The following is an 11,158-nucleotide window of genomic DNA, read 5'->3' on the forward strand; positions in this document are numbered from 1 at the left end:
CTCATTACCCTGCTAAATTAGTTTAAACCCTCCCGAAGAGTACTAGAAAATCTCCCTCCCAGGGTATTAGTGCCCCTCTGGTTCAGATGCAACCCGTCCTGCTTGTACAGATCCCACCTTCCCCAGAATGCGCTCCAATTATCCAAATACCTGAAGCCCTCCCTCCTACACCATTCCTGCAGCCACGTGTTCAGCTGCACCCTCTCCCTGTTCCTAGCCTCGCTATCACGTGGCACCGGCAACAAACCAGAGATGACAACTCTGTCTGTCCTGGCTTTTAACTTCCACCCTAACTCCCTAAACTCATTTATTGCCTCCACACCCCTTTTCCTACCTATGTCGTTGGTACCAATGTGCACCACGACTTCTGGCTGCTCCCCCTCCCCCTTCAGGATCCTGAAGACACGGTCCGAGACATCCCTGGCCCTGGTACCCGGGAGGCAACATACCTTCTGCGAGTCTCGCTCGCGACCACAGAATCTCCTATCTATTCCCCTAACCATTGAATCTCCTACAACTATTGCTTTTCTATTCTTCCCCCTTCCCTTCTGAGCCCCAGAGCCAGACTCAGTGCCAGAGACCTGGCCGCTAGGGCCTTCCCCCGGTTGGTCATCCCCGCCAACAGCGTCCAAAACGGTATACTTGTTTTGAAGGGGAACGGCCACGAGGGATCCCTGCACTGTCTGCTTTTTTTTTCTTTCCCCTGACTCTAACCCAGCTATTCTTGTCCTGTACATTGGGTGTGGTTACCTCCATGTAACTCTTCTCTATCACCCCCTCTGCCTCTCGGATGATCCGAAGTTCATCCAGCTTCAGCTCCAGTTCCCTAACACGGTCTTTGAGGAGCTGGAGTTGGGTGCACTTCCCGCAGGTATAGTCAGCAGGGACACCGGTGGTATCGCTCGCCACCCACATCCTACAGGAGGAGCATGCAACTGGCCTAGCCTCCATCCCCTCTTACCTTACAGAATATAGCTGCCCTGTGGACCAACTGGATCTCCGCCCTCCGACTCCCAGTCAGCTGCACTCTCTGTAAACTCCTGGCTCTCTTCCAACTCTTTGTGGAAATGTAGGAAAGAAAATGAAAGGAGCACCTTACTCCCTCCTCACCTAACTCCCTCAGTCACCAAACTCTCACTCTAGCACTCAAATGCACCAAATTCAGCACTCACTCAGTCACCAAACTCTCACTATAGCACTCAAATGCACCAAATTCAGCACTCAGTGCAAACAAAGTCTGCACTGTAGGGGATCACTTTTATACTGTGAATCTAGCCTCTAAAGGCTTGTGATTCTGTGGAATTCGCTACCCCAGAGTGCGGTGGATGCAGGTACAGTGAATAAATTTAAGGAGGAGGTCGAGAGATTTTTGTTGGTATTGAGTGGAAGGGTTATGGAGAACGGGTGGAGTTGCGGCCAGTATGGGATTAGCCAAGATCTCATGGAAGGTGTTAGGCTCAGGAGGCTAAATTGCCTTCTCCCGCTCCTAGGTGATGTGTTATAGTGAGGACGTATTCTAACTGAGATCAATCGCCCTCTTCATCTGTAACATTGTAGCTAACAGATGAGGAACACATCAACCATGATAGAATGGCGGGGCAGACTCGATGGGTCTAATGGCTTAATTCTGCTCCTATATTTTATGAACTTACGTTTTGCGCGACTTCGTGAGTTTCAAACTGAGGGGAAGGAACATTTTCCACTCCGAATTTATGCGCAATTAGGGCAGGGAGTGAAAAGTAACTTTCTCAGCTTTTTATTATTTGGTTTCACCATGGACAGTGTTCGACTATTCACCGCCCGCCAAGCCCTGAAACAAAAGCTAAAAATCACAGCCTTTTTTCTATATCCTCATGAAGTGGACGAAACAGAGATACAACAGACACGTTAGAGACAAGAATGGGATTTGAATCCACGTGTGCAGAGTACAATGGATTATTGTGCATCACCTTAACCACGTGGTACAACCCCTTTACTTCATGTAACTTTAATATCTGATCTTGTCACAGATAAGTAGCCGAAGCACCCCACCAATGTACAATCAGGAGGACGTTCATCCACGAGAGGTGGCAGAAGGTAATAATGGGAGAAGTGAATACGGTAACCTCGACTGCACAGTGGGTAGCCGAAGAAGAATTCGTGGCAATGTGGGGTTAAGCCCCAAACACGTCTGCCTCCGTTCGTCCCTCCTCTCACCCAACTCGATGCAAGTGGCCTGACAACTTGGAATAGTTTGTCACATCAGTGATTGCAGATCCATCGTGTAAAATGAATCCCACTTCCGAGAAACAACGGGCGAAAAATCGACGAGGATGGGATTCGAACCCACGTGTGCAGAACACAATGGATTAGCAGTCCATCGCCTTAACCACTCGGCCACCTCGTCGCACAAATTTTTGTGTCAATACGTCTTAATTCGTTTTGCACCCATGAACTGATGGAAATTATTTGCCTCTTTCTCTTCAACCAGGTGTTCAACAGGGGGAAATGGAGCGATGGTGGTCTCGTGTTGAGCATCACTGCTTTTGAGACCGTTGGCTCCGGTTCGATTCCCGGCCATCGCAGTAATAGTTGAATAGGATGTTTTTGCGCGACATCCTGAGTTTCAAATTGAGGAAGACTGGTCAACTGTTTCTCATTCAGAATTTATACGGATTATCTAAGTGAGGTGTTTAAGATGCGAAAAAGTGTAGATATTGTAGGCGTGGTGTTGATGTTACCTGTTGTGGGTCAGTCTAAAACGAGAGGTCATCATCTTAGAATATGAGGCTGCAAATTTACAAAAGATTTAAAGAAAAACTACTTCTCCCAAAGGGTTTTAATTCTGTGGAATTCACTTCCTGAGAGTGTGGTGGATGCAGGGACAGTGAGAAAGTAAAGGAGGACTTAGAGAGACTTTTATTGGTAATGAGTTGAAGGGTTCTGGAGAACGGGCAGGACGGTGGCGTTGAGGCCATTCTGTTTGATCAGGCAAGATCACATGGAAGGTTTTACGCCCAAGAGGCTAAATTGCATATCCCAGCTCCAATGTTATGTGTTCTCGGGAGGAGGTGTTCTGGCTGATATCTCAATCGATCTCTTGTTCCGTAACATTTCAGGTAGCAGATGATGAACACTTCAGTCATGATCGAATGGCGGGCAGACTCGATGGGTCGAATGGCGTAACACTGCTCACATATCTGAAGAATCTATCGTTTGCGCGGCTTCATGACTTTCTAACTGAGGGAAAGAAATTGTTTCCAACTCAGAATTTGTGCGCAATTATGGGGGGAAGTGAATTAAGTAACTTTCTCGTCATTTTCTAAAGTGGTTTCAATATGGAAAGTGTTCGATTATTCACAACCCCAAGTCCCAAACACTAAAAATCACAGCATTTTTCCGTCACCCTCATAAAGTGGATCAAACAGAGACACAACAGGTACGTTACAGACGAGGATTGGATTCGAACTCAAGTGCGCAGAGCACAAAGGTTTCTTGTGCATCCCCTTAACCACGTGGTACAACTCCTTACTTCATGGAACTTTAATGTCTGACCTTCTCACAGACAAGTGACCGAAGCAACCCTCCAGTGCACAAACAGGAGGATGTTCATCCAGGAGAGGTGGCAGAAGGTAATTATGGGAGAAGTCAACCCGGTATCCTCGACTGTACTGTGGATAGCCGAAGAAGAACTGGTGTCAAATAGCGGTTAAGCCCCAAACCCGTCTGCCTTCGTTCCTCCGTCCTCTAACCCAACTCGCTGCAATCTGGCCTGACAACTTGGAATAGATTGTCACATCAGTGATTGCAGATCCATCTCGGAAAAATAAGGCCCACGTCCGAGAAAAGTGGATTTAAAATCAACGAGAATGGAATTCGAACACATGTATGTAGAGTACAATGGATTAGTAGTCCATCGCCTTAACCACTCGGCCACCTCGTCCCACAACTGCACATGTCAACAGGTTTTAATTCGTTTTGCATCCATGAACTGATGGAATGTATCTGCTTCCTTCTATTCACCTGGTGTTCAACATTGGAAATGCAGCGATGGTGGGAGAGTGGTGAGCAAAGTTTTCTTCCAAGCAGTTGTTCCAGTTCGATTCCCGGTCATCGATCTAATAGTTGAATCGGATGTTATTGTGCGACATCGTGAGTTTTAAACTGAGGAAGACTGGTCCACAGTTTCTCACTCAGAATGTATGCGTAATTATCTAATTGAGATGTTCAAGGTACCAAAGGTATGTAAAAAGTTGACGTGGAGCTGTTGCTTCCTCTTGTGGGGCATTCTAAAACGAGAGGTCATGCTCTTAGAATAACAGATTGCAATTTTAAAAAAGAATTGAGGAAAAACTACTTATCCCAAAGGGTTTATGATTCCGTGGAATTCGGTACCCCAGATTGCGTTGGATGGAGGGAGAGTGAGTAAGTTTAAGGAGGAGGTAGAGAGATTGTATTGGTAAGGAGTTCAAGGGATACGGAGAACGGGAAGACGGTGGAGTTGAGGCCAGGGTGGGATCAGCCAACATCACATGGAAGGTGTTAGGCTCAGGAGGCTAAATTGCCTACCCCCGCTCCGAGGTCATGCGTTCTAGGGTGAAAGTGTTCCTGCTGATAACGCAATCGACCTCTTCGCCTGTAACATTGTAGGTCGCAGATGGGGAATATATCAGCCATAATAGAATGGCTGGGCAGACTCGATGGGTCTAATGGCTGAAGTCTGCTTCTTTATTTTATGAACTTACTTTTTGCGCGACTTTGTGAGTTTCAAACTGAGAGGACGGAACTGTTTCTAACTCAGAATTTATACGCAATTAGGTCAGGGAGTGAAATAAGTAGCTTTCTAACCTTTTTATAATGTGGTTTCAACATGGACAGTGTTCGTCGAATTCACCACCCGCCAAGCCCGTGAACCAAAGCAAAAAATCACAGCATTTGTACTTCATGCTCATGAAGTGGACCAAACAGAGACACAACAGACACATTACAGACGAGGATGGGATTTGAATCCACGTGTGCAGAGTACAATGGATTATTGTGCGTCTCCTTAACCACATGATACAACTCATTTACTTCAATGGAATTTTAATATGCGATCTTATTACAGGCAAGTAGCCAAAGAACCCCTCCAGTCTACAAACAGGAGGAGGTTCATCCTGGAGAGGTGGGTGAGGAGAATTATGGGAGACGTCATCCCGGTAACCTCAACTGTACTGTGGGTAGCCGAAGAACTCGTGTCACGGTGCGGTTCCATTGACAACGTATCCAGAGGCACATATAGTGACGAAGACTGACAGGTTCAGAATGTCTCTTACACTATCACACATTACCCGAGAGTGACAGGAATCCCCCATTTACAAACGGGACCAGAGAAGGGCAGAGAGAATGCACGTCACTCCCACATACAACATGTTGACGGATTCAACACAACCAAAATATAAGAAAAGATCATCACCACATATTATCTTCTTCGAAATCCCGCCGTACCAACTTTAATATAATAAAAACATTTTTTATCAGTTGTGTCTCACTCTAATCTGTGAACTTCGCTCTACCAGAGTGTGTTGACATCTACTGGCCACGACACAGAACCGCAACAGAGCGCGGGAGATTCACATGAACTGTCGGTGATAGAATGTGATCGGGTGGACGGAGAGGTGTTAGAAGTATGTAAAATTTAAACAATCTATATTCATGCATTTCCCAATGGAATTGGTGGAATTTGGAAGTGTTTATCTTGAGGATCAATTGAGCAGAGACTTTAAAGCATTTTATCTGTGGTTCCCTCTGTGTGAGCTATGCAACATTGTACTGTGTCATGCTGTCTCCTTCATTCCTGGGACGAGACTGCAAGAAGGATTCTGAAAGGTATTTGCTGCAAAGCAAACAGGAACGTGCGTGATGTTTACTTTTGCTGTGAGGTAGAATGTAAATAGCAGAGAATAGCCTCGATTCCTCGACCTCGGGCTAATGGCCCAGCACGCTTCCGCTGCGGCACTCTGCTCCTTAAACCAGGAGCTACAACATTACTGCCTGGCTGTAGCCACACATCTATTCACTTCCACATTTGTTCTTTCAACAAGAATACACGTTTGAGCACACTGATTCTGGTCAGCATAGTTCAGATAATTTACTTTCGTGCTGAACGGTTGTTCTGTGAAGGGGATGTGATTTATTCTGTGACGTTGTTCTGATGAGAAACTGGGGAATGACTGGAATCATCTTCATAGAAGGAAGTTCGGGACGGCAGTTTCACCTCTCTGGGAACATTGATCACGCTCTTACGCTTTGCTTCAAGTCCGACCCCAGAGAAGACAACTACGAGCAAAGTGGCGCAGCGGACGTGTGCTGGACCCCTAACCCAGAGGTCGATGGATCTAAACCAGCCTCTGCTATTTATATTCTCACTCACACGAAACGGAAACAAGTTGCTACATGTCAGCAGCACATCTGCCTTTTTCTTTATTAGTATCAAAGTTTTGCTTTCAGCCTGATCCGCTCTTTGGCACCGGTTCTTCAGCTACCCACAGTACAGTCGAGGAGACTAAGTTGAGTTCTCCCAGAACATTCTTCTGGCTCCTCAAGTGGATGAACGTTCACCTGATTGGACACTGGAGGGGTTCTTCGGCTACTTGTCCGTGAAAGCAGTACCGGAAGCAGCTGTGGAGAGAGATTGCAGTCGCCAGAATGCAACTCTCCATATGTACACTTCACGTCGCTCAGATCTTAGACTCTCAATAGCTTCGTGTGAGGAAGAGGTAGAGCGGGAATTCGGTTCTTGTTGATTGGAGCAAACTGTTCAATGCAGCGACGAGAAGCTCCTTCACCCCCAGCGGGTTGGATAAGGATGGCACTCAGATAAGGGCTCTGGCTAGGGATTAAAAGTAGGGAAAGCATCTATTGTTTGAAATGAAATGACGATGAAGATAGAATTTATGTCGATTTGCGAGTGGATCTTAGTTTGGACGACAGCCGAGTGGTCTAAGTTGCTGCGTTGAGATCGAAATCTCTACAAGAGGCGTGGGTTCGACCCCCACAACTGATATTGCCTTTTTTCTCCATGAGGTAAAATTTCTCCAGCAAGATTTTCAACATCAGGAAGATCCAATACCTCCCTTTCAGTGGAAAAGCGTTGGTCTCAGGACATGAGATTCTTGTTTAAATACGCACAGCAAGACCACACAGGCAAAAGCGCAGTTAATGCCTCGATAATCTGCTTCAGTGACTCTGGTTGAGGAATTAATATTGAGCACAGGACTCCGGGTAAAATTCGTCTTATCTTCTTGTAAATAGTCTGGCTGGTTGGAGTGATTACATCCGTCTGAGAGGGGAAGTTGGAAACTCGGTTTCTATTGTGATTTACTGCTGGATAAAACTTTATTTCCTTATTGGCCCCCTGTGAGGTATTACTGGATATCGTTATTTCTCTATATTGCCCCTCTGTTGGGTACTATTGGATAACGTTTCCAGTCCAGCTTTGACAAATGGTCACCTGGACTCGAAACGTTTGCTCTTTCCTCTCCCTACAGATGCTGTCAGATCTGCTGAGACTTTAAGGCATTTTCTCTGTGGTTCCCTATGTGTGAGCTTTACAATGTTGTACTGCGTCATGCTGTCTCCTTCATTCTTGGGACTAATGTCGGGATGAGACTGCAAGAATGTTTATGATAGGTATTTGCTGCAAAGCAAACAGGAACGTGTGTTATGTTTTCTTTTTGTGTCAGGGAGAATGTAAATAGCAGAGAACTACCTCGATTCCTCGACCTCGGGCTAATGGCCCAGCACGCTTCCGCTGCGGCACTCTGCTCCTTAAACCAGGAGCTACGATTTTACTGCCCTGCGGTAGCCACACAGCTATTCACTTCCTCATTTTTTTTCTTTCAACTAGAACACACGTTTGAGCACAGTAATTCTGGTCAGCATATTTCAGATAATTTACTTGCGTTCTGAATGTTGTTCTGTGAAGGTGATGTGATTTCTTGTGTGACGTTGTTCTGATGATAAAGTGGGGCGTGACTGGAATCACCTTCATAGAATGAAGTTCGGGGCGGCAGTTTCACCTCTCTGGGAACATTGATCACGCTGTTATTGATTTCTTCAAACATTGCCTCAAGTCCGACCCCGGACAGAGTCAACCACGAGCAGCGTGGAGCAGCGGCCCATAACCCAGTGGTCGATGGATCGAAACCACTCTCTGCTATATATATTCTCAATCACACCAAACGAAAACAAGTCGCTATTTGTCAGCAGCACATCTACCTTTTTCTTTATTAGTATCAACGTTTTGCTTACAGTCTGATCCGCTCTTTGACACCTGTTCTTCAGCTACCCACAGTATAGTCGAGGTGACAAAGTTGACTTCTCCCAGAACACTCTTCTGGCGCCTCTCCTGGATGAACGTTCTCCTGTTTGGAAAAAGGAGGGATTCTTCGGCTACTTGTCTGTGAAAGCAGCACCGGGAGCAGCTGTGGAGAGAGAATGCAGTCGTCAGGATGCAACTCTCCAATTGGATACTTCACGTCGCTCAGATCTTAGGCTTTCAATATCTTCGAGTGAGGAACAGGTAGAGCGGGAATTCGTTCCTGGTTGATTGGAGCAAACTGATCAATGCAGCAATGAGGAGCTCCTTAACCCTCAGCGGCCTGGACAAGGATGACACTCAGATACAGGACTCTGGCTGGTGTTCAAAAGGAGGATAAGCATATCTTGTTTGAAATGGAATGACGATGAAGATAGAATTGGAGACGATGTGTGCACGGATCTTAGTTTCGGCGACAACGCATCAGGGTGACCGAGCGGTCAAAGGTTCAGGTCGCAGTCTCTTCTGGAAGCGTGGGTGCGAATCCCACTCCTGATATTGACCTTTCCCCCACGAGGTTAATTTTCTCCAGCGAGATTTTCAACCTCACGAATGTCCAATACCTTCCTTTCAATGGAAAAGCGTTGGTCTCAGGACATGAGATTCCCGCTTAAATACGCACAGCAAGACCACACAGGCAAAAGCGCAGTTAATGACTCGATAATCTGCTTCAGTGACTTTGGTTGAGGAATTAATATTGATCCCAGGACTCCGGGTAAAATTCGTCTTCTCTTGGAAATAGTCAGGCAGGTTCGATTGTTCACATCCGCCCGAGAGGGGAAGATGGGAACTTAGTTTCTATTGTGATTTGTTGCTCGATAAAGCTTTAGTTCCTTATATGCCCCATGTGAGTTATTAATGGATATCGTTATATATCTATATTGCCCCTTTGTGGGGTACTACTGGATATCGTATCCGGTCCAGCTTTGACAAAGTGTCATCTGGACTCGAAACGTTAACTCTTTTCTCTCCCTACAGATCTGGTCAGTCTTGCTGAGACTTTAAAGCATTTTCTCTGTGGTTCCCTCTGTGTGAGCTTTACAATGTTGTAATGTGTCATGCTGTCTGCTTTATCCTGGGTTTAATGTCGGGATGAGACTGCAAGAAAGTTTCTGATAGGTATTTGCTGCAAAGCAAACAGGAACGTGCGTTATTTTTACTTTTCGTGTCAGGGAGGATGTAAATAGCAGAGAATAGCCTCGATTCCTCGACCTCGGGCTAATGACCCAACACGCATCCGCTGCGGTACTCTGCTCCTTAAACCAGGAGCGACAACATTACTGCCCTGCGGTAGCCACACAGCTATTCACTTCCTCATTTTTTCTTTCAACAAGAACACACGTTTGAGCACACTGATTCTGGTCAGCATAGTTCAGATAATTTACTTTCGTGCTGAATGGTTATTCTGTGAAGGGGATGTGATTTCTTCTGTGACGTTGTTCTGATGGGAAAGTGGGGAGTGACTGGAATCACCTTCATAAAATGAAGTTCGGGGCGGCAGTTTCATCTCTCCGGGAACATTGATTACTCTGTTACTGATTTCTTCAAGCTTTGCCTGTATTTATAGAACGAATACACAAACAATGAAGCGGGAGAATGTATTAAATCAGAGATTGGATATTCTTGTAACCAATACGGCTGTAATGGGAATCCTTCATTTTCCGATAAATCGGGATGAACAGATCGCTCAGTCAGAAATCAGATATCTGGGGATTTAAATGTGATTACTACAGTGATAATATTAACCATGTTAATGTTATTTTGCTCCAATTGAAACGTATCACGAATACCTCGTTAACTTGTTGCACAACTTGTTTCAGCCATGAGATGGCAGCAGTGCGCAATAGTTTCGGTCTCCTGATTGTGTCCACAGATCTCGATAGGAATGGAGCTGCTGCTTCCCGGGGAGCTGCCAAGCAAGAGGCACAGATACTGACCAACTGCACCCGCTCCAAATAGATTCCCCAAATTACTGAACAAAACAAAAACAAGCACAAATCATATTTTAAGAAACTATGACAGTGACTCTGAAAACAATACACCATCACCTCTGAAAGAATCGATTTGCTGGAACTAATTAAAGATGAACCGTTTCAATATCAGCCGTAGTTCCTTACCAGTTCTCAGACAGGCACCGACTAGTTAGAAGTTTGCTTCACTTTTCAAGGTCTGGCTCAATAAAATCAATCACAGGCCCATGATCTGCTTTCCTCCTGTTCTCAGACACATCCACTTTGTACAAGGGCGCACTAACTGGTTTTCAGAGTCAGACTGCAGTCACTTCCTTCTCCCTCGATCCCTTTATCCCAGAACCACCTCACAACCAGGAATGGAACTTCTCACAGAGCCAAGAATGGAATAGTTTGTCGATTCTTCCACTGATTCAGGACCGCCCATCGCCAGGATGTATTCGTCCAAAAGAGTTGGGATGAAATAGGGCTGTGTTTCACTGTATCCAATCAGTCCCCGGAGAAGCACAAAAACAGTGAGTGAGGGAGAGAGAAAGAAACAAAGAAACAGATAGAGAGATAAAATATGTTCCATTTCTAACACGATCTTTTTACCCAAAAAAACATTCAGCTGAATGAAACCGAACCACGTTTCCATTCGCTGCCGTTGCTGCTTCTCCTTCCAAACGTTGCAGGAAACGTTATTATTTATTGATTGTTGTTTTGAGTGCGAGGTTTTTTACATTTCGTTCAGTTTCCAAAACAGATGCTGAACATCTGACTGACTCAAACCGTTCATTTACAAACATTCCAATTCATTATCGAGTCAGTGGCTTGCGCGGGGAGTTTAGCAAACACTTCGAAACACAGT

At 45.5% G+C, this 11,158-nt stretch overlaps 1 non-coding gene across 1 annotated transcript; it reads right to left on the minus strand.

The window, feature by feature from the left end:
- Positions 1-2,304: 2,304 nt before the first annotated feature.
- trnas-gcu (transfer RNA serine (anticodon GCU)) lies at positions 2,305-2,386 on the minus strand. Its single transcript has one exon. It is a non-coding gene; the product is annotated as a tRNA-Ser (tRNA).
- Positions 2,387-11,158: the final 8,772 nt, after the last annotated feature.

This window comes from Scyliorhinus torazame, chromosome 24 (genome assembly GCF_047496885.1).
Source record: "Scyliorhinus torazame isolate Kashiwa2021f chromosome 24, sScyTor2.1, whole genome shotgun sequence".
NCBI lineage: Eukaryota > Metazoa > Chordata > Chondrichthyes > Carcharhiniformes > Scyliorhinidae > Scyliorhinus > Scyliorhinus torazame.